The following is a 24,422-nucleotide window of genomic DNA, read 5'->3' as shown; positions in this document are numbered from 1 at the left end:
ATATTCACAGGGCATATATGGGCTACATATGCTTTAATTGTGATAATCTGAATCTTTTACCAATTGTATCCTGGAGACACCTAACTACTGGACCCAAACTGAGCACCAAGGACACCCCTCCACTTTACTGTCAGAACAGCACAATAGATCAGCCCAAGGCTTCCCTCAGTGAGGTAATGTCAGCTAGAAACTCTGAACTCAATAGCGAACGTATTAACACTCAATAAGTCTACAAATTCAGTCAGTCCCTTTACTTTGTAAAAGAAAAAATATTTGAATTCACATGCACCTGAATACTAAACATAAAATTACAAATGAACACAATTAAAACCAGACTTCACTAGCCCATCCTGAGCTAGAGATCTGATTACGGAATGTCTGTGACCATGTTAACAATGCAAAATCGACATTTTGACAACGGCACACAGTGTGTAGCACCTTCCAACAACATTTGTAACAGAGTTAAAGAGCCACAAAAAAGATCACCTTTCAGGCATTTCTCAGCAGGTGTGTATGATACTGCAATTGTAATATAAGTGAAATATTACCCTGTAAACATCTGTTTGTGGCATGCAGCACTGTAGATTCACATGCTATGCATATGCATACTCCTGCTATCTAGTGTTGGGCTCGGACATCTTTGAAGAAGTCTTTTGAGTCATTAGGTTTGGTGAATTCATGTATCGCTAGTAATGCGCATGGGCATCGGCTCCTTTGCTAGATTATTTTTCTTGCATAATCACAGGGAAGACCAAGTTACACTAAGCACCCTCTTTACAGTTCAAAGTCAAGGAACAGACATTCTTATTTGTTTCCAAATTCGAAAATAAACTTATGGTCGTTTTTCACCAATTTCAACAATCAATTAATTGGTAGTAAGGCTTCAAAGCATGGATCCAAAACCGTGTGTGATACTTTCAAAGTCTTTATTTTGAACACATTAAAACGTTTTTTTCCAGCTTGGCTCTGCCGACACGTGTTTCGCCCTCAGGGGGCTTTTTCAAGGCAATCTAGATAAAGAGGCACTTATTTTCAAACAGTTCTTGTTGGGCGTAGCCGGTGCGTTGTAATAAGAGTCCTATTGATTCCAATGCTGATAGCTAAGTAAATACAGGTGCAGGTTCCAGTTATATTGTCAAAAAGATCCCGTAAGTCACTGTGTGGAGATCAATTCTTTATGTCCATGTAGTTAACGATCCCGTAGACCATGATAAGTCTTGCCAGTTCAGCTCATGTCTCCCCGATCTCCACTGCTGGACGCTCATTTCTTGCATGATGGGTGAGGATGCATATGTAGCATGGAGATACATGCAAGATGACTATGCGAGGGAAGGTGAAAGAAGGTTTCTGCAACGTCAAAGAGGCTTCTGGGGAGGAGGGTGAATCTACAGCACTACCTGCCACAAACAGATGCTTACGTGAAAGGTAACATTTTCCATTTGATATATGTTAAGCTGCAGATCCACATGCTATGCACAGACGGCAAAGCAGTCCTCCCTAAAGCAAGCACTAGCCCCATGACGTTGCAGAAGATTGGAAAAGTGTGTGTAGTACAGCTTGGCCAACATTAGCTTGTTGGTGAGCTAAGATATCCACACAGTAATGTTTAGTTAAAGTGGGGGGAGTAGACCAGGTAGCTTCTTTGCAGATGTCAGCTATAGGAATATTACCTTTTAAAGTAATAGAAGCAATTTATTTACAGGTTGAGTGGGGTCTGGGAAGTACAGGCAAAGGTCTTCTGGCTTTGGCATAACACGTCTGTGGGCAGTTGACCAACCAGTGTTCTGTACCTGCCTTAGAGACAGAATGTGCCTTTTGTGGTTTGGAAAAAGAGACAAGGGGCTGCTGTATCCCACAGACAGGTTTTGTCCTATTGATGTAATACATAAGGGCTCTTTTTATATCTTATGTGTGAAGAGCTTCTTCTGCTACTGACTGTGGATGTGGGAAGAACACTGGGAGTTCTATGGTTTGATGAAGATCGGAAGTAGAGACTACCTTAGGGATGAATTTAGGGTTTGTCCTGAGGAGAACCCTATTGTTGTTAGCTTTGAAAAAAAGCTTCTTCTACACATGAGGGAGGTGATGGCTACCAGGAAAGCAACCTTCCAGGAAAGAAACTGTAAAGGACAAGAGTGGAGCACTACGAAAAGTGGGCCCATAAGGATTGTTAGAACAATATTCAGGCTCCACATGGGGGCAGGTGGCAACAGTTGTGGAATAATCCTTTTGAGCCTCTCCATGAGGGCTTTGATAACAGGAACTTATGAATTTAAAGTGTGTCCTCTATTTTGAAGGTAAGCGGCAACAGCACCTAATTGAAGCCTGATGGAAGTGTAAGAAAGACCTGACTACTACAAGTGAAGCAAATAACCAACAATGTCCTGGACTGCTGCTTTCAAAGAGTCAATTTTTCCAGGAAAACAGTATTGCAGTAACCTTTTCCATTTCGCTGCAACAGGATCTGGTTGTAGGCCTGCATGCCTCTTTAAGGATGGACATGTACTCAGAAGGCAGATTAATGCACCCAAAGTCTAGGACTTTAAAAGCCAAATCCAAGAATGAGCTGTTTGGCTTTTGGATGCCTGAGTGCACCCCGATTTTGTGAGAGAAAATCTGGTTATTGGGCAGCTTCTCATGGAGCACTAGAGGTACATTGAGGAGAGTGGTGAACCAGGGATGCCAGGTCCAGACTTAAGGATGTTTGCCTAAGCCTTAAAACCACTAACGGAAGAAGTGGGAGGGCAGAAAAGCATAGGCAATTATACTTGACCAGTTCATCCACAGTGCATTGCCCATTGAATGTGGGTTTGGGAACCTGGAAGCGAAGCTAGGGCATTTTGCGGTTTCAGTGGTGGCAAAGAGGTGTGCGTTGGAAAACCTCAACACATGGGATCAGGTCTTGGGGGGGTGGGTTGTCCTACTCGTGGACTTGTTGGTGCATCCTGCTGAGGAGGTCTGCAACGTTGTTGCCCACTCCTGGTATGTATTCTATCAATAGGCAAATTCAATGCCAAATGCCCTGGGCTAAAGCAGACAACTGCAGCATGTGTTCCATCCTGTTTCTGAAAGTAGAAAAAGGCAGTTGCATTGTCTGTGTGAACAAGTGCTACTTTGTGTTGGATGCAAGAGAGGAACGCCATGAGGGCTAGCTGGATGACTAGCAACTCCATATGGTTGATGTGGGAGACCCCTTTGAGGTGTCCACATCACTTGAACAGTCAGCTCCAGTAAGTCTGCCCCCTACCAGTGAGGAAGGCGTCTGTTGCGATTTTCATATGCCGCACTAAATCCAAAGAAGGCATGCCTTGCAACATGTGTTGGACCTCGACCACTGCAGAGAGCCAAGAGTGGGGTCCCAGATAAACACTAGAGCCTCCCAAACACCTTCCGCTTGTGATCACTGTGCTATTAGGCACTCCTGCAACTGGCACATGTGTAACCAGGCATGTGAGACTATGCAATGTAGGAGGCCATCATACAGAGGATTCAGAAAAGGGGGTGGTGATGGACAGAGTATCTGAATTAAGCAGAACACTCGTACCCAGTCAACAGATCAGGGCTTGATCCATCACCGTTTTTTAGCTCACTGCACCATCCCAGCTCAGAACCTGGCTACATGCAAATTAGTCTGTCCCTGGCCCAGTGCATCATGGGAACAGGGCAGACCAAACTACCAAGCCAATTCTTATACTGGAAAGGAAACAAGCTTCCAGGGACCGGTTTCTGGCATTACAGCCGTCTTCGGCCCGGCTTGCTTGAATCTTGATGGTGCAGTGAGCAAGGGACTCATGTCTGAGCATACCCTTCCACGCTTATGGTGGACAAAACTATTCAGAAAAGGGGGTGGTGATGGACAGAGTATCTGAATTAAGCAGAACACTCGTACCCAGTCAACAGATCAGGGCTTGATCCATCACCGTTTTTTAGCTCACTGCACCATCCCAGCTCAGAACCTGGCTACATGCAAATTAGTCTGTCCCTGGCCCAGTGCATCATGGGAACAGGGCAGACCAAACTACCAAGCCAATTCTTTTACTGGAAAGGAAACAAGCTTCCAGGGACCGGTTTCTGGCATTACAGCCGTCTTCGGCCCGGCTTGCTTGAATCCTGATGGTGCAGTGAGCGAAGGACTCATGTCTGAGCATACCCTTCCACGCTTATGGTGGACAAAACGATTCAGAAAAGGGGGGTGGTGATGGACAGAGTATCTGAATTAAGCAGAACACTCGTACCCAGTCAACAGATCAGGGCTTGATCCATCACCGTTTTTTTAGCTCACTGCACCATCCCAGCTCAGAACCTGGCTACATGCAAATTAGTCTGTCCTTGGCCCAGTGCATCATGGGAACAGGGCAGACCAAACTACCAAGCCAATTCTTTTACTGGAAAGGAAACAAGCTTCCAGGGACCGATTTCTGGCATTACAGCCGTCTTCGGCGTGGCTTGCTTGAATCCTGATGGTGCAGTGAGCAAGGGACTAATGTCTGAGCATACCCTTCCACGCTTATGGTGGACAAAACAATTCAGAAAAGGGGGTGGTGATGGACAGAGTATCTGAATTAAGCAGAACACTCGTACCCAGTCAACAGATCAGGGCTTGATCCATCACCGGTTTTTAGCTCACTGCACCATCCCAGCTCAGAACCTGGCTACATGCAAATTAGTCTGTCCCTGGCCCAGTGCATCATTGGAACAGGGCAGACCAAACTACCAAGCCAATTCTTTTACTGGATAGGAAACAAGCTACCAGGGACTGGTTTCTGGCATTACAGCCGTCTTTGGCCCGGCTTGCTTGAATCCTGATGGTGCAGTGAGCAAGGGACTCATGTCTGAGCAGACCCTTCCATGCTTATGGTGGACAAAACGATCACCACCCCCTTTTCTGAATTCTAATTCTAAAAAATGGTGATGGATCAAGCCCTGATCTGTTGACTGGGTATGAGTGTTCTGTTTAATTCAGATACTCTGTCCATCACCACCCCCTTTTCTGAATCGTTTTGTCCACCATAAGCGTGGAAGGGTATACTCAGATGTGAGTCCCTTGCTCATTGCACCATCAGGATTCAAGCAAGCCGGGCCGAAGAAGGCTGTAATGCCAGAAACCGGTCCCCGGAAGCTTGTTTCCTTCCCAGTATAAGAATTGGCTTGGTAGTTTGGTCTGCCCTGTTCCCATGATGCACTGGGCCAGGGACAGACTAATTTGCATGTAGCCAGGTTCTGAGCTGGGATGGTACAGTGAGCTAAAAAACGGTGATGGATCAAGCCCTGATCTGTTGACTGGGTATGAGTCTTCTGTTTAATTCAGATACTCTGTCCATCACCACCCCCTTTTCTGAATTGTTTTGTCCACCATAAGCGTGGAAGGGTATACTCAGATGTGAGTCCCTTGCTCATTGCACCATCAGGATTCAAGCAAGCCGGGCCGAAGAAGGCTGTAATGCCAGAAACCGGTCCCCGGAAGCTTGTTTCATTCCCAGTAGAAGAATTGGCTTGGTAGTTTGGTCTGCCCTGTTCCCATGATGCACTGGGCCAGGGACAGACTAATTTGCATGTAGCCAGGTTCTGAGCTGGGATGGGGCAGTGAGCTAAAAAACGGTGATGGATCAAGCCCTGATCTGTTGACTGGGTATGAGTGTTCTGTTTAATTCAGATACTCTGTCCATCACCACCCCCTTTTCTGAATCGTTTTGTCCACCATAAGCGTGGAAGGGTATACTCAGATGTGAGTCCCTTGCTCATTGCACCATCAGGATTCAAGCAAGCCGGGCCGAAGACGGCTGTAATGCCAGAAACCGGTCCCCGGAAGCTTGTTTCCTTCCCAGTATACGAATTGGCTTGGTAGTTTGGTCTGCCCTGTTCCCATGATGCACTGGGCCAGGGACAGACTAATTTGCATGTAGCCAGGTTCTGAGCTGGGATGGGGCAGTGAGCTAAAAAACGGTGATGGATCAAGCCCTGATCTGTTGACTGGGTATGAGTGTTCTGTTTAATTCAGATACTCTGTCCATCACCACCCCCTTTTCTGAATCGTTTTGTCCACCATAAGCGTGGAAGGGTATACTCAGATGTGAGTCCCTTGCTCATTGCACCATCAGGATTCAAGCAAGCGGGCCGAAGACGGTTGTAATGCCAGAAACCGGTCCCCGGAAGCTTGTTTCCTTCCCAGTATAAGAATTGGCTTGGTAGTTTGGTCTGCCCTTTTCCCATGATGCACTGGGCCAGGGACAGACTAATTTGCATGTAGCCAGGTTCTGAGCTGGGATGGTGCAGTGAGCTAAAAAACGGTGATGGATCAAGCCCTGATCTGTTGACTGGGTACGAGTGTTCCGTTTAATTCAGATACTCTGTCCATCACCCTCCCCTTTTCTGAATCGTTTTGTCCACCATAAGCGTGGAAGGGTATACTCAGATGTGAGTCCCTTGCTCATTGCACCATCAGGATTCAAGCAAGCCGGGCCGAAGACGGCTGTAATGCCAGAAACCGGTCCCCGGAAGCTTGCTTCCTTCCCAGTATAAAAATTGGCTTGGTAGTTTGGTCTGCCCTGTTCCCATGATGCACTGGGCCAGGGACAGACTAATTTGCATGTAGCCAGGTTTTGAGCTGGGATGGTGCAGTGAGCTAAAAAACGGTGATGGATCAAGCCCTGATCTGTTGACTGGGTATGAGTGTTCTGTTTAATTCAGATACTCTGTCCATCACCACCCCCTTTTCTGAATCGTTTTGTCCACCATAAGCGTGGAAGGGTATACTCAGATGTGAGTCCCTTGCTCATTGCACCATCAGGATTCAAGCAAGCCGGGCCGAAGACGGCTGTAATGCCAGAAACCGGTCCCCGGAAGCTTGTTTCCTTCCCAGTATAAGAATTGGCTTGGTAGTTTGGTCTGCCCTGTTCCCATGATGCACTGGGCCAGGGACAGACTAATTTGCATGTAGCCAGGTTCTGAGCTGGGATGGTGCAGTGAGCTAAAAAATGGTGATGGATCAAGCCCTGATCTGTTGACTGGGTATGAGTGTTCTGTTTAATTCAGATACTCTGTCCATCACCACCCCCTTTTCTGAATCGTTTTGTCCACCATAAGCGTGGAAGGGTATACTCAGATGTGAGTCCCTTGCTCATTGCACCATCAGGATTCAAGCAAGCCGGGCCGAAGATGGCTGTAATGCCAGAAACCGGTCCCCGGAAGCTTGTTTCCTTCCCAGTAGAAGAATTGGCTTGGTAGTTTGGTCTGCCCTGTTCCCATGATGCACTGGGCCAGGGACAGACTAATTTGCATGTAGCCAGGTTCTGAGCTGGGATGGGGCAGTGAGCTAAAAAACGGTGATGGATCAAGCCCTGATCTGTTGACTGGGTGTGAGTGTTCTGTTTAATTCAGATACTCTGTCCATCACCACCCCCTTTTCTGAATCGTTTTGTCCACCATAAGCGTGGAAGGGTATACTCAGATGTGAGTCCCTTGCTCATTGCACCATCAGGATTCAAGCAAGCGGGCCGAAGACGGCTGTAATGCCAGAAACCGGTCCCCGGAAGCTTGTTTCCTTCCCAGTATAAGAATTGGCTTGGTAGTTTGGTCTGCCCTGTTCCCATGATGCACTGGGCCAGGGACAGACTAATTTGCATGTAGCCAGGTTCTGAGCTGGGATGGTGCAGTGAGCTAAAAAACGGTGATGGATCAAGCCCTGATCTGTTGACTGGGTACGAGTGTTCCGTTTAATTCAGATACTCTGTCCATCACCCTCCCCTTTTCTGAATCGTTTTGTCCACCATAAGCGTGGAAGGGTATACTCAGATGTGAGTCCCTTGCTCATTGCACCATCAGGATTCAAGCAAGCCGGGCCGAAGACGGCTGTAATGCCAGAAACCGGTCCCCGGAAGCTTGTTTCCTTCCCAGTATACGAATTGGCTTGGTAGTTTGGTCTGCCCTGTTCCCGTGATGCACTGGGCCAGGGACAGACTAATTTGCATGTAGCCAGGTTCTGAGCTGGGATGGGGCAGTGAGCTAAAAAACGGCGATGGATCAAGCCCTGATCTGTTGACTGGGTATGAGTGTTCTGTTTAATTCAGATACTCTGTCCATCACCACCCCCTTTTCTGAATCGTTTTGTCCACCATAAGCGTGGAAGGGTATACTCAGATGTGAGTCCCTTGCTCATTGCACCATCAGGATTCAAGCAAGCGGGCCGAAGACGGTTGTAATGCCAGAAACCGGTCCCCGGAAGCTTGTTTCCTTCCCAGTATAAGAATTGGCTTGGTAGTTTGGTCTGCCCTTTTCCCATGATGCACTGGGCCAGGGACAGACTAATTTGCATGTAGCCAGGTTCTGAGCTGGGATGGTGCAGTGAGCTAAAAAACGGTGATGGATCAAGCCCTGATCTGTTGACTGGGTACGAGTGTTCCGTTTAATTCAGATACTCTGTCCATCACCCTCCCCTTTTCTGAATCGTTTTGTCCACCATAAGCGTGGAAGGGTATACTCAGATGTGAGTCCCTTGCTCATTGCACCATCAGGATTCAAGCAAGCCGGGCCGAAGACGGCTGTAATGCCAGAAACCGGTCCCCGGAAGCTTGCTTCCTTCCCAGTATAAAAATTGGCTTGGTAGTTTGGTCTGCCCTGTTCCCATGATGCACTGGGCCAGGGACAGACTAATTTGCATGTAGCCAGGTTTTGAGCTGGGATGGTGCAGTGAGCTAAAAAACGGTGATGGATCAAGCCCTGATCTGTTGACTGGGTATGAGTGTTCTGTTTAATTCAGATACTCTGTCCATCACCACCCCCTTTTCTGAATCGTTTTGTCCACCATAAGCGTGGAAGGGTATACTCAGATGTGAGTCCCTTGCTCATTGCACCATCAGGATTCAAGCAAGCCGGGCCGAAGACGGCTGTAATGCCAGAAACCGGTCCCCGGAAGCTTGTTTACTTCCCAGTATAAGAATTGGCTTGGTAGTTTGGTCTGCCCTGTTCCCATGATGCACTGGGCCAGGGACAGACTAATTTGCATGTAGCCAGGTTCTGAGCTGGGATGGTGCAGTGAGCTAAAAAATGGTGATGGATCAAGCCCTGATCTGTTGACTGGGTATGAGTGTTCTGTTTAATTCAGATACTCTGTCCATCACCACCCCCTTTTCTGAATCGTTTTGTCCACCATAAGCGTGGAAGGGTATACTCAGATGTGAGTCCCTTGCTCATTGCACCATCAGGATTCAAGCAAGCCGGGCCGAAGATGGCTGTAATGCCAGAAACCGGTCCCCGGAAGCTTGTTTCCTTCCCAGTAGAAGAATTGGCTTGGTAGTTTGGTCTGCCCTGTTCCCATGATGCACTGGGCCAGGGACAGACTAATTTGCATGTAGCCAGGTTCTGAGCTGGGATGGGGCAGTGAGCTAAAAAACGGTGATGGATCAAGCCCTGATCTGTTGACTGGGTATGAGTGTTCTGTTTAATTCAGATACTCTGTCCATCACCACCCCCTTTTCTGAATCGTTTTGTCCACCATAAGCGTGGAAGGGTATACTCAGATGTGAGTCCCTTGCTCATTGCACCATCAGGATTCAAGCAAGCGGGCCGAAGACGGCTGTAATGCCAGAAACCGGTCCCCGGAAGCTTGTTTCCTTCCCAGTATAAGAATTGGCTTGGTAGTTTGGTCTGCCCTGTTCCCATGATGCACTGGGCCAGGGACAGACTAATTTGCATGTAGCCAGGTTCTGAGCTGGGATGGTGCAGTGAGCTAAAAAACGGTGATGGATCAAGCCCTGATCTGTTGACTGGGTACGAGTGTTCCGTTTAATTCAGATACTCTGTCCATCACCCTCCCCTTTTCTGAATCGTTTTGTCCACCATAAGCGTGGAAGGGTATACTCAGATGTGAGTCCCTTGCTCATTGCACCATCAGGATTCAAGCAAGCCGGGCCGAAGATGGCAGTAATGCCAGAAACCGGTCCCCGGAAGCTTGCTTCCTTCCCAGTATAAAAATTGGCTTGGTAGTTTGGTCTGCCCTGTTCCCATGATGCACTGGGCCAGGGACAGACTAATTTGCATGTAGCCAGGTTTTGAGCTGGGATGGTGCAGTGAGCTAAAAAACGGTGATGGATCAAGCCCTGATCTGTTGACTGGGTATGAGTGTTCTGTTTAATTCAGATACTCTGTCCATCACCACCCCCTTTTCTGAATCGTTTTGTCCACCATAAGCGTGGAAGGGTATACTCAGATGTGAGTCCCTTGCTCATTGCACCATCAGGATTCAAGCAAGCCGGGCCGAAGACGGCTGTAATGCCAGAAACCGGTCCCCGGAAGCTTGTTTCCTTCCCAGTATAAGAATTGGCTTGATAGTTTGGTCTGCCCTGTTCCCATGATGCACTGGGCCAGGGACAGACTAATTTGCATGTAGCCAGGTTCTGAGCTGGGATGGTGCAGTGAGCTAAAAAACGGTGATGGATCAAGCCCTGATCTGTTGACTGGGTACGAGTGTTCTGTTTAATTCAGATACTCTGTCCATCACCACCCCCTTTTCTGAATCATCATACAGAGGAGGCGCATGACCTTTCTGACCGTTTTCTGATGATCTGCCTAATAAAGAGGGAGCAGCACTTGGAAAGTTTGAACCCTTGGAGGGCTGAGGTAAGTTTTACCCTTGATAGAGTGGAGTATGGCTCCTGGGAAGGGTTAGACCTGTAGGGATTGGAGAAGAGAATCTGTGGCATTGATGGTAAAGCCTAGGCTGAAGGTTGCCTTTGAATTCTTGGTCCCCAAAAAGGTCCATAGTATTATCCGCCTGCCTGTTGTTGAGCCATTGAAGTTGAGACGATGCGTCGAGCATGCTGGTATTGGAGGGTCTTTTTATTCATAACAGCGAGGCATGCTGAGCAGGAGGCCTCCTGATGGTCCAAGGAGAGACAGGGGTTACATAACTGATGGAGATTATTTGGTATGACTCTTCGGGCAATGCTGAAACGGAGCTCTTTCCATTCCGGATGTGACATTGTCAGGCATCGAGGAGCCAATGGAGCCCCAGAGTGTTGAGCGTACTGTGTAGGACGTAGGACCTACGCCCATGTGGGGCGTTTTCACTCGTGACGTCTAATAAAGGATGCGCATCGCATTGAACCGAAGAGTAGGAGCAACGACAGTAAGCACTGACAGGTAGAGGATTCGAACTGGCCCGGCGAAGACACTACGCACACATCTGAACCTGACGGAGGAGAAAAACAATCTAACAATGGAGCTGATCCTCATGCGCATTACCAGCGATAGGTGGAGGTACCATATCTCGCTCGTTGTACTTCTCAGAAGAAATACAACTTGCACACATCCAAGCCCAACACTAGATGACAATAGTATACACAGTATGTTTATCCACAGCTACATATGCTACAAACACCCTTTTACGATGCATGCCAACACAGAGTAAACTGCAGTCTCTGCCCACAATCCAGGCAGAGAGTGGATTGTGGGCAGTGTTTAGTGCACACACAAGCATACTGTTCTTTTAAATATGGCTGTGAACACACGCAGGAGTAGTGGTCATGCACAAAGAGGCCACTTCCCTGTTAGGGCAACTAGAGCTCCCTGAAGCCATGTTGGGTAAGGTTCATGCTATATAAAATAACAAATAAATTAAAAAGTAACAGGGAAGAGGGGTCGGGGATAGAGGGGCCTTACAGCAGTCCCTTGTAGGTGCTGATCCTTACCCTAGGCCTCATATGGTGTAAATGGTACTTGTCAGTACCATACAGCTCTTGGATGAACCCTGTTTCTGGGACAATGAAGTCTCATTGAGCTCACACAAAGCACATAAGCAGTTTGGCTAATGCATCATCTACTAGGCCGTGCACTCCTCTGCAGGGGCACATACTCTAGTATCCCTTATCCACAGAAGGCTAGATCTCCTTTCCTCAAGGCAGACAGTAGCTCTCTCACAGGAAGCTGAATCCAGGTGCTGTTCTCATCTTGGCAGGGTCAGAATCAGAGATTCGCCCCAGAGAAGAGAGCAATCTTCCCAACCACACAAGGGTGCAATTTCTCTTTAGTCAATGAGAAATCCTAGCACTCCAATCGGGACACCTGCCCAGTATTTAGTCACAAGACTGACCAATCAGCTCCTGTTAAAATGTTCTTCCATCAGTATCCTGCATGGCCACTGCATAAATAGGACAAGTCTACCTTTACCCGCATGAGAAGAAGGATAAAAAAGGCCTGTTTTTGCACTATAAATCCATGCTCCCAGCACTTCCAATCAGTGCATAATTTAAATAAATAAAATAATAAGTGCCGTGGCTCAAGGTATTTCTCTGGAGTTCACTGTGGCTGGGACTACCTACAATACCTGGTAGTGCTGCTTCAGAAACCAGTTACTTCCCTGTAATTGCAGTTCTCCAAAATTGAGATACTTTATATATTCATATGCTTGAATCATTCCTTATCGTCAGGCTGGGAATATCCAGTACATTTAAAAAAGCAGTATACAGTGTAAAAAGGTTATAGGCCTGAAACAACATAGCACATTTAGGGCCAGATATAGGAAGCCTAATTCCGGTCGGTAACGGCCGAAATTACCGAATTTCGGCCGTTACTGACCGGAATCAGGCTTTTCGGATGTAGGTGGCCAAATAGTAGGATTCGGTAATTTACCGAATCGGTAATTTAAGGAATTGGTAAATTACCGAATTCTTAATATACTGATTCGGTAAATTACCGAATCCTTAATGTAGAGAGCACTCAAGTGAGTGCTTTTTACATTTAAGGATTCGTTATTTACCACCAACTATTAGTTGGTGGTAAATAACGAATACCTTTGAAAATGCAAATCTGTGCATTTTCAACAGTGCCATGTGGCAGACATACATGTCCTTAAGGGATGTATGTGTGCCACATGTGCACACAAGCACTTTTTAGGGGTGCAATAGGGTGTCAATGTGAAACCCTGCCACCCTTGAATGTTTCCCTATTTTACCGAATCGGTATTTACCAATTCGGTAAATCCCATTCATACCTATGGGCTTCCAGGCCGATTTACCGATTCGGTAATACTTACTGAATTTTTATCTACATTGCATTTACCGATTCTAAAATACTGAATCGGTAAAATTCAGTATTTTAGAATCGGTAAATTTTCATTACCTATATCTAGCCCTTAGTAGCATATCCACCTCGTTAAAAGCACCCAAACTTCAGTCATTGAGTTGAAAGCTTAAGAGCTCATAATCCCCTAGAGGCCACCATAGCTAATTTTTCTATTGCACATCGCGTGTGAGGGAGTCTGTTGACATAGCTCTACTCTGACTTTTCAGAGAACCTTATATCTGTTACCTCTTTGATCTGCCTTGGATTTAAATCAGCTCCATCTTCAGCGCCGAAGTACTGGCTGTTGTTTTTGGGGAAACTGTTTCAAATTAGGGGCAAGGGAGATCTTTTTACATGACAGCCTACTGTCAACATGTCAGAAAAAGAGAAAATATCTCTTTTTCAAAGCTTGTTCATCCTGTATGTTTAAGAAGATTTACATTGATGATTCTCATTTTCAGCGTATTTATTAACTTCATCCAAATAATAAGGCATCTAAATGTGACATTTGTAGGTGTTTTTCAACTAAGACTCTTAAGGACAGAGGAAGGAGGTTAGCATTATATCGGATTGCTAAGGAAATTCTTCCTCCTTCTAAAGGAGATGCTCCCTCTTCAGGGAAAGATCCCATGAAATGCGCTCCTCCATGCACCACCACGAAGTCATTGCAAAACAGGTGACATCAGGGAATGTTCAAGCATATGAATATATAAAAGATCCAATGTTGGAGAATGCCAGTGGTTGAATTTCCTACTAATCATCATGCTCATACAAGTGTGATACTTTGGGCTACTCCGTGGCATATCAAACTGAAGGAGTGGCCTGGAAGTGCTTGTTATATTCTTTTAAGTACAATGACTAGCTAACTATGTACCTGATGGACTCTATTCAACATTAGACAGACAGTAGCCACAATGCAGTGGGTTCTCACAAATAAGTATCCATGTTTGGAAAGTGCGAAGAACTAGTAAACACAAATCAAGAACTGCTGCCATCCCCAAAAATGGTACTTGCCAGCAAGAGGACAGTAGTCACTCTCTGCATGAAGCTTGCAATTTGGGAGTCGCTTGTGTCCTTTTTGCCGTGCTCTAGGGTATAAGTCCAAGTGCAAGGGAACGGTTCCAGCGAAAAATCATGACCGTAATGGACTGCTTTGGTGGCCAATGTATACGTAATGTGCAAGTGGAAATTAAATCCCAGGCAGTTCCTTCTCAGCACTGGAATTAATAGGACTATTCCCACTTCACTCCTAAATGCAGGGTTTTCATTGAGCTTGCAGAAAAATATGTTCTTTTGTTTCTAGATGCAGTAGAAGCAGAGGAGCACGTCATCTACATGCATGGAGATGCTGTCCTTTTGCTGTCCTTTCAAACTGAAGCTTCTCTCTTGGCCCATTATGCCAAAGGTTCACTTGCCAAGGCGAACAGAAGAGGGAACAAGGGGCTGCCCTGTCTGGTGCCCCTTGCTATAGCGAAGGGGTCTGAGAGAGTCTAAAATTGTTTTATGACCAGTGTCTGGTATTTATTTTCTTTTTGACTTTTTTGTTTACTTCTCCTTTACGGGGTTCGGGTTTCCACTGATGGCTATGGTTTTGAGTGTGGAGGATCGACTGGGGCAGGATCGTTTAGAGTAGTAGTTCATGAAAGATAACCTTTTTGAGTATTTGGGCATCCTGTCAAGGCTGAGCATTATGGTGACAATGGGGTAACACTGGGACACACTGAATTACCAGGAACACTCCGGCTAAGTGCTTTGTGTAGCAAAGTGCCCCTTTTTTAGGTCTCGCCTGGCGTTAGCAGCACGCATGCGCTGACCTTGCCAAGCGAGTGCCTTTTGGAATCAATACGGATTCCAGATGTACACGCGGACGGACAGAAGATGTGCATGCGGGGACTGGATGCTTTACTGGCGTGACACTCTGGGGACTTTTTTTGGGGCTCGACAAACTGTGGCTCGGCAAAAACAAGAGATCGATGCTTGTTAAATGTATTACAAGTCGCTCTCTTTCCATATGCCTTTTATATACCAGCTTGGTGAGTTCAAAATATAAAGGATATTTTAAAAATTGAACAGATTCTCTTTGCATCCTTAATTTGTATTTAAATGGGTGACAGACACATTTGCTTAGTATTTGACAAAGGTATAGCTCAGTGAGCCATAAACAGGGGGTCATCGGCACGTCATTGGGTTAATCCCGGCCCTTGAAGGCTCATCTTTCCAGGGTCATTACATTCGATGATACAGACACCAGTTACATACAGCGCCGCGACACGACGGAAGTGTAGAACGAACCGCTATGTTAAAACAAGTCAATGTTTATTATTGGAGCACTTAAGTAGAGTAATTAAAATAGGGAGCAGCAGCCAGGATTATACATCGGGGATAGCTCGAGAGGACGACTTCCTCTCTGTCCTCGGGAAGAGAAGGGTGCACTGTGACATATCAGCTGCACCAGCCTCCTATTTGCATATTCTCGAGTGCTCTGTGTAAAAGCATTAGCAGCTGTTAAGACATGCATTTTTAGCAGCTCCCCGTGAATTCTAATGGCGCTTGAGGGCTTGGGAGAGGGCCTCGCAGTGAGAACAGCTTGGGAGGAGAGGGGAGACGTGGGCTGGGGCTGGCAGCGGAGGGAAGGGGTGAGGGCATCGGAGAGTGCCAGAAGTCGGTACCAGGGAGGAGCCCGTAAAAGAGCTCAGTGGACACCTACAAGGGTTGCATTAAACTGTTCATTGAGAGCTGAGGGAGGGAGAGAGAGAGAGAGAGAGAGAGAGAGAGAGAGAGATAGATAGGGAGGGAGGGAGCGAGGGACGGATGATGGAGATGGATGCTGAGTTTCTCGTGGCTGGGAAGGGTGTAGGGAATAAAGAACAGGCAAGAGGAGAGGGAGGAAGGAGGGGAGAGTGAATGATGCAAGGACGCAGGAAGGAAGATAATGAAAGTGGAAGATAAGGATGAAGGAAGCCTAAAGTGGGAAATGGATGTGGAGATGGCGCTGAGAAAGGGGGGGCTGGGTGAGGGAGGATGTAAGGAAGAAAGATGAGGGAAGAAGGAAGTAAGAAAAGGAAAGAATGAGAAAGTTGGGAGCACAGAATAAGTGGGATTTAAGGAAAGGGAGCATTTAGAGAACAAAGAAAATGAGAGAATACAGAAGGATGGAATGTAATTATTATTATTATTTTTTTACAAAAATATATTTAATTAGACACGATAATGCCTGATTATTCAATAGAATGTGCATTTATCCGAGAATTGCACCCTGCATGGCACGTCTGTCTCGGGTTGTGTTTAATTTCCGACATGGATCTTGATTAACAAGCACTAGGAAAGCCAACAAATCTGACTTCTTTTGGAAGTGGTCTTTTCATTGATTGATGAGCTTATGTGTGTAGTGTCTTAATCAAATTCAAGAGTGAGTAAATGAAGAGAACACTGAATGAATGATTGCATGTATGAATGAATGGGTGGCTGGGTGCATGGATGAATAAGCGAGTGCACAAGTGGATGAGTGATCAAGTCCGTAGATGAGTGAGTGAGTGATAGCAAGGAATAATGACTGGGTGACTGCATAAGTACATTTGTATTATGCTCAATTTAAATTCCATGAATGTAGACATATTCGGAAGCACAGTGTGCGGTTAGATTTTCTGAGACTGGTTTCGGGAGGGTAAATCACAAGGGCACTTTATCGAACTAAAAGTACAAGTTACTTACCTTCGGTAACAATGTATCTGGTAGAGACGATTCTAGCCGCAGATTCCTTAATGTAGAATATTCCCCAGGCGTGAGACTGGACCCGAAAAACTTTCTTGCCCAGCATCCCTAAGCGCCGGGAGGGCAGCGTCATTCGACTTCGCCTGATGTCCTTCCGCGGGCGTAACGTCAGCGAGGCCACATAAGCCCCACCCCTGCGTGCTGCCATCAGTTTGCTTCGGAGAACTTTTCCACGCCACAACGCGGTGCCATCACAACAAAACTGAGGAGAGCATGGGAACAGTGTGCGAACAGCCAGAAGACAAAATAGAGAAAGAATAAAAAAAGGTGAGAAATACCGCCAGGTGGCACCAAGGCACCAGAAGGCAGACCAGAGTAGAAAAAGAGCAGGGCAACACTCTGAGGAACAGCCTGTGCAACCAAGGCGAAAGCACCAAGAGGCAGGAAGCACTAGAAGGCCAGAGCAGCGAAGCCACAGCATGAAAATCATAAAGCACCGTTCCGTGGAACCACCCTACAAGCCAAGGCAAGAGCCATCCTGGATGCACAAGCAGAAGAAGTGCCATGACAGAAAGAAAGAGAGAGAGGCTGCAGCTACAACCCCTAGGGGAAGGGCCACAAGCCCGAAACAAAGGAGCAACAGTAATTCATCCCATACTATACTGCAAAGGATTGTCATACCTCCTGAAGGGAGGAGGAGGTCAAGGCCAGGTAAAAGAACCCCTGTTGAAGAAGACCAGGAGGGGATCAGACCTCTAGCAACAGGGAGAAAGAACCAAAGAAGGCCCTCACGCTGGAGGGAACCAGCCGGAGGAATGCCTGACCGGGAAAAAAGGAAGAGGACACCCATAGAAGACAAGACGCCCAAAAGGAGGCGAGTGCAGAAAACCCAAGCCGAGGGTCCTCGCCGAACGGGGAGGAAGGGTGGGTCGTGAAGGAATCTGCAGCTAGAATCGTCTCTACCAGATACATTGTTACCGAAGGTAAGTAACTCGTACATCTGATAGAGACTACTAGCCGCAGATTCCTTAACGCAGAATAGATACCCTAGCCATACCCAAAGGGGAGGAGGGTCTGCAAGAGGACCTCTCCCACGTAGGAAAGCACAAGACACTCAACAGGGGACCAGTCACGGGGACAGGGTATAGCCCCGTCCACCGCAACAGGGGGTAAGTCACAGGACAGGAACCGAAGAAGACCTCAACATTGAGGAGGAACACTAGTCCCACAGGGGATGCGCCATAACAACCAGAGGCAACCAAGTCTCCACCAGCGGAAGAAGCAAGGGTCAAACGAAGGAGGCCAGACCACCGCAAGCCCATCCATGTACCAGGGACCTCCACCGGAAGTCCCAAGGTACAAACAACGCAGAGGGAGAAGAACCACCTACATCCTTAAAAGAGAAGAGGTAGAGTACCGCAATGCCCTCCACCGGGAGATAACCTAGTGAAAAGGGCAGCCGAGCCCTTCATAGTACGAAGTCAAGACTGACCAGCGCCTCAGCAAGAAGGCAGGCGGAAAAAGAAGAAGTAGTAGTACAGCAAAGCCGTCCACCAGGAAACAACCCAGTGAAAAGGGCAGCCAAGAATAAGAACGAGACCTCACAATGGCCCCATGGGACAAAAACAGGAGTACCAGGGCCCAAGCCAAGGCCGCTGGTCACAGAACAGAAGAGCAGGCTGGGGCAGCCAGCTGCTGACAAAGTCACAAATTAAGACCCGGACCACGTCAGGCTCAGAACTTGGGCAAAGCTAGTGAACTATGCCGAAGGACCCCAAAGGGGGACCGCCCCGGACGGAACCAATCCACTAAGGAGTGGGTCCCCGGATTCAGGCAGCGGACAAGACAGGGACTGCCGCACCGCCAAAAATGCCAATGGACGAAGGAGAAGAAGAAGAAGATATTCACACCTGCGACATACCGTGCCACGGAGAGCAGAGGCCCGAAGGGCGACCACACCTCCCTAGCATAGGAGAGAGCTATGTAATAGCTACCACTGCCCTACATAGGGCAAGTTACGTCCCAAGAACATGGGAACCCTCTTATGCAAAAGTATCCGCATTAGAGGACAACAACCAAAAAGACTCTTGGAGAAATCGCAAACGGCTTGCCAATGAACCAGAAGGAATACACTGAAGGCCTAATCTCAGGCCAACACAGCTGACCAACAGCCAAAACCACAATCAAAAAAGGGCTGGACCAGCAGCCAAAGGCACCAAAGCCCAACAAGGGACCGGAAGGTACAACAATCACTCAGAACACCCACCACCGGGGTTACTCACAACCAAGCCCCAGGATAACAAAGGAAGAACACTACCCAGAACTAGAACGGCTCCCCAGTCACTGAGGGGGAGGAGGAGGAGGAGGAGCAGGAGGAGGAGGGCGGAGACTCGCCAGAAACCTCTGAATGGGAGAGTCCGCAGGGGCATGGAACAAAAGGGTGCCATCAAAGGGAATGTCCACTAACCGTTCCCGAACATTCTCCGGGAACACACTATCCCGGAGCCATGCATGGCGATGAAGGGCCACTGAAGAGGCCATGGCAAGACCAAGCACCTCTGACACATCCAGAGCCGAGCGAAAAATGAAGGCCGCCAGCTCCCGGCCATCCATTACATGGTGCCGGAGATCAACCCGGGCACCCTCACTAGAAGCGGTAGACAGAAGGGACTCAGCCGAATCCCACAAGCAAGAAGTGGCCCTTGCCAGGACACAAAGAGTGTTGAGGGCACTCAAGGCCACACTGGTGGAGGCAAAGACATTCCGCCCCAGGAATCCAACCAGCGAGCCTCCCACGACGGAGGGGACAACACCGATGACAGGGAGGGAAAAGCCATCTGCAAAAGAGTGCCCCTGGTCGAAAGGTGAAGAGAAAGACGGATAGGATCATGAGGCGCAGGACAGTGGCGGTGCAGAAGGTGTTGCGGCTCCGGGTCACCAGTGGCGGGACGACCCCAAGCCCCCATGAGGGAATTGTGGAGCGAAGCCTCGAAGGGCAAAAGCAGCTCCCGACCACCAGAGCCCTGATGGAGGACCTCCAGAAGATGATCCGTGGGAAAGTGGGCCGCTGGATCTCCCGTGCGCAAAATCCCTGCAGCTGTGGAGACAGCGCGAGCGAAGGCCGCACCTGCCTCCGTAGGGCCCCGCGGTGGGGAAAGCAGCTCCTCTGTGGGCGACGGCTGCAGACTTAGGCGGCAGTCCCCCAGGCCAACCGGAGGAAGAAAAGGCCAAGTCCAGAAAAGGTGAAGAGGGGGCCGAAGAATGAGGAACCTGAGGCACCTCCGGCGAAGACTGCGGCCGTGGCGACATCGAAGAACCGTCCTTAGACGACGCCGGGGAAAAAGCCACAACTCGGCGACCCATCTCGGAGAGGATGACACCATCAACCGCCGAACCTCTGGTGACAAAGAGGCATCTGAAGAGGAATCAACGACCCAGCACCGTCGCGGAGCCGTAGAGTCCACAACCGGAGTCGGGTCAACATCGACCGGCGCCGAAGGAGACACCATAACGACTTCCGCCACACCACTCGGCGCAGGAGACCAAGGGCGGGCCGGAGACGGGCGGCCAAGGAGCGGTGACGAAAAGGGGCCAACTCGACCTCCGACAAGGTAGCCGCCTGCGTGGAGGAACAAGGGGGGCCGGGGACACGGTCGACCCCTAGCCAGCCCCCAAGGCCGCCGCCTGACAAAGAGGACCGAGAAGGACTCGGGGACATGACCGAGCCCTGGCAACCTCCCGCAAAACCACATGGGCCCCGCGGAGGTTTGCGGCGAAGCAGAGACGCCGTGTCCGAAGGAGGGAACCCCGAAGGGCCGCACCCCGAAGACACCACATCCTCCGAACCTGGAGCCGTACCCGTCAACACCAGGGCCTGATCCGCCTGCGACGCTGCGGATGGCCCTGCACACGGCAAGGGATCCGCAGACATCCCGGGAGGAGCCGACGAGGCCTGCAAGGCCGCCGCATAGGGACAAACTGCAACACTTACCAATAGGTGAGCGACGCTCCTGCGGCGTGGGAGAAAGACGATGTCTGAGGCGGAAGTGGCGGTTCTTGAAGCCGTCCGCAGGGGACGGCTGCGGCAACATCGCCGACCTGGACATGCGAGCTGAGAGGAGCTTCATCTGGCGTTCCCGCCGGGACTTCGGCTTCAACTGCTGACACGCCTCACAGTCCGTGGAGTTGTGGTGTTCCCCCAAACATCACATGCAGATGGTATGGGGATCCGTCGCCGACATCTGGCGTGCACAAGACAAGCACGCTTGAAAACCTGAAGGCATTCACACACTGTACCCAGAAAAACACGTGTAAGAACGAAAAAGGGAATGGCCTAAATCAACCAGCAACACTATCCGGATCCGTGTTGCACGCAGAAAAGAAGAAAACTTATGTCAGCGCGCCGGGGTGGGGCTTATGTGACCTCGCTGACGTCACGCCCGTGGAAGGACGTCGGGCAGAGTCCAGTGGCGCCGTCCACCCCGGTGCGCAGGGATGCTGGACAAGAAAGTTTTCCGTGTCCAGTCTCACGCCTGGGGAATATTTTACTTTAAGGACTATCCGGCTAGTAGTCTATCAGATACCCAGAGTTCTCACCAAGAAGAAGCTCACATTCTCCTCATTTCCATGCCTTTCAATGTACTTCGACATGAGTCTGGCAGCGACCCCTGCGTGCTGTGTCTTCTGAGTAGGCTTACGCCAGGCGCAATTTTGCCCACATTTTGATAGGTGTGGACAGGACATGATTCAAATGCCAAAATCTAGAAGGCAGAAGAGAGACCCACATCAACTATGGTCCTGGCTCTACAAAATAGCCCTTTGATGGCTCAACTCGACTCTCACCCCCTCTGCGATTTAACTATCTTCAATAACTTATTTTACATCGGTGTTTCTAACTTTAACGTTCTGATTAACATAATTTACATCACTTTAGGGAGGGCGGGGTACACGAAAAGCTGACCATTCATAAACAAGGTAACACAAGGGGGGAGGAGCCCCAACAAGTACCAGTTAAAAGCCAGGATGTTACGCGATAGAGTAAGGATAACATTTTAAAAACGGGAGACCGTTACGAATAAAGACGGAAGGTAGGAAGAATGGGAACACGTTTCTAGAAAGAACTAGCCTTATATATCATTGGATGTTGGTGGGTGTTTACCCTCCCCCGGTAAGTACATTGGTGGCAAGGAGGCCCACATCTGCAGCAACATACTCCTATTTTTTCACCACCCATTTAAAAAATGCACAGGTCTCTCTCATTGATGGCCAGCACCGACATACACTTTTAGACACACCTCCCGCCACAAGTTCTAGAATTGCGAACTTTAGAGCTGGGGAGCTACGTTCGAATCTCGGCATCAGCTCAACATCCTGTGATTCCAGGCAAATCGCTTTGTCTCCCCGTGCAAAGGAATGTGTTCTTCTGTAATGTAAATTGTGCTCATGCCATGTTGTCGAGTTCGCGCTATATAATATTGCAAGGAAAAATAAAGTAGGGAAACTCGAGTTCACACACTACTGAACGCGCACTCTTAAGTGCATCAGCAGTGCACTGTGAATCAGAGCGTTTCACAGGCCTGTCACAGATAAGAAATGCTATCAAAACGAAATCCTACAAAATAATATACCACTGGCCGGCAGCTATTCATACCCGGACAACGTTGAGACGGGCTGCTAGTACTATATAAAGAGCCAGCTTCCTACACTATGGAACTATGATGTCCTGGAATGTCTGAGGCCTCAAAAACTCCTGTCCTATGCCAACAACCACAGTGCCTACATTGTCATGTTGCAGAATATATTGTGATATACACTCACGCAAAGACCACATTCTGCCCAGAATGTTTGGAAGCATATATGGAAATTGGAGTGATTCTGATTACTAGCCACACTGCACTTACAAACTTACAGTGCACTGACCAGCATAGGACATGCACATCTACCGACGACAAGGAAAAACAACATTGCCTTCAAGCGATTATACTTCGATTTGTGCATCTGCTGAAACCTATACTATGGAGAAAGTTCAACTATTCTCGTTCAGAGCAGGTGGGAGGGGATCTGATGAGACGTTCCTCTGCGGAATATCGAAGAAGAAAAATCAATGGGGAGATGTCACTTACAAACTCAGTGTCCTGCAGCCCAAAGCATATTCATCAAAACTGGAACAAGTAATAACAAGCACTGGCATAGCCAATAGGTCTCGCTTTTGGGACATTATAAGTGTTTAGCCATGCAACACCTGATGTCGTTGCACCAAGGATATTGTGCTGGATAACTAAACACTTTATAAGGTCCCAAAGGCGAGACCAATTGGATATGCCAATGTTTGCATTATCTTACCCTTGTGGGTTCTTTTTCCTGCCTGCCTTCACACTTTGTCTCTCTTTTCTTAACTTCATCTTTCAATTTAGCTTTTCTGACTTTCGCTCTCTTGCTCTAGGTTAAAAGTCAGAGATTGAAAATAAATCCCGGTTCCCAAAAAGTAGTGCCAACTCCTAGGACCCTCCCTCAGGAAAAATTAAGCTCTTCCGTGGGGTATGCCACTGTGGAACAAACCAGCTCTGCTGATATGAACTGAAGGATTTATACGGTTTAATCTGAAACTTAGCAGGAACCTAACGCAGAGTGTGTGTTGTGCTGGACCCGCGGTCCGACCAGTGTCAAGGAGGTGTCAACAAGTGTAAACAAAATATTCGAGGAGCAGCCTCTTTAGGAATTCAACTCATCTGGATTCAGGCACAGTCGACCACGGCGCCTCTACTTCGAAGCAACCCTCCTGGCATGATGTGCTGCAGAAATCTAACAATTACGTTTGAGTCATAATTGTGTATAATTGAACCATCTTTAGTAAAATGTCAATCACGCATCTCTGCCACCCAATAACTTTAAGATTTCCCATGAGCTAGAAACTAAAGGTCAAAGGGAGAGGCAACAAAAGCAAGAAGAGAGAGAGGGAGGGGGTTGACAGTGAGTGAGAGGGAAGAGAAAATCAGAGATATTCAAAGAGAGAAATGGGGAAAGTAGAAGTAAGGGAAAAAATTTAGAAATGGAGACAAAAAGAAAGGGTTGAGGAGAGGTAGAGAAAGTGACAGAACTAAGAACGATCAGGGTTGAAAATAACAAGGAAGAGAGAATGAGTGAGAGAGAAGGTGAAGTAGAGATAAACAAGAATGTGACAGAGTGAGATAAGCGGAGAAATACGAGGGAAACAACAGTGTGATAGAGATATAGCTATTAAGAGAAACGCTGGAAAGACAAAAAGACTGGAAAAAAGGCAGCTAGAACCCTGGAGCCCCAAAGTGCGTCGGGCGTAAATGCAAGGCATTTTTCATATCACCGAGTCGCAGACGGTAGAAGGTATTGCATAAAATCCAGTTAGATAACATTTGTTTCCATCTGCCTGCAAATGTGTGTCTTACACGTTTGTGCATTAGTAAGCTTAGGGTGAGTAATGCGAGGTGCGGTCGGGGAGCTGTGCCTGCGCTAATCTGGTCTGCTGTGGCCTAGAAGCGCCCCCGGGGTGTGAGAGCAGCCCAGTGAGCGCGACCACTAAAACTAGAAAAAACAAGAACGCGAGTGGTGCATGTGCGCGCGCCACAGCGAGCGATCTGTTTTCAATTTTCGCACCCGTGTCTTGGCACGATAATTGAAAA

General features: G+C 48.1%; 1 protein-coding gene across 1 annotated transcript in view; it reads right to left on the bottom strand.

The window, feature by feature from the left end:
* Positions 1 to 24,422, bottom strand: part of LOC147669896 (adrenocortical dysplasia protein homolog) — a 256,261-nt gene that overhangs the window by 75,091 nt on the left and 156,748 nt on the right. The gene's annotated exons all lie outside the window — the stretch shown is intronic.

This window comes from Lissotriton vulgaris, unplaced genomic scaffold (genome assembly GCF_964263255.1).
Source record: "Lissotriton vulgaris unplaced genomic scaffold, aLisVul1.2 SCAFFOLD_1127, whole genome shotgun sequence".
NCBI lineage: Eukaryota > Metazoa > Chordata > Amphibia > Caudata > Salamandridae > Lissotriton > Lissotriton vulgaris.
The sequence above is the reverse complement of the archived record's forward strand: the minus strand, read 5'-3'. Positions and strand labels throughout refer to the sequence as shown.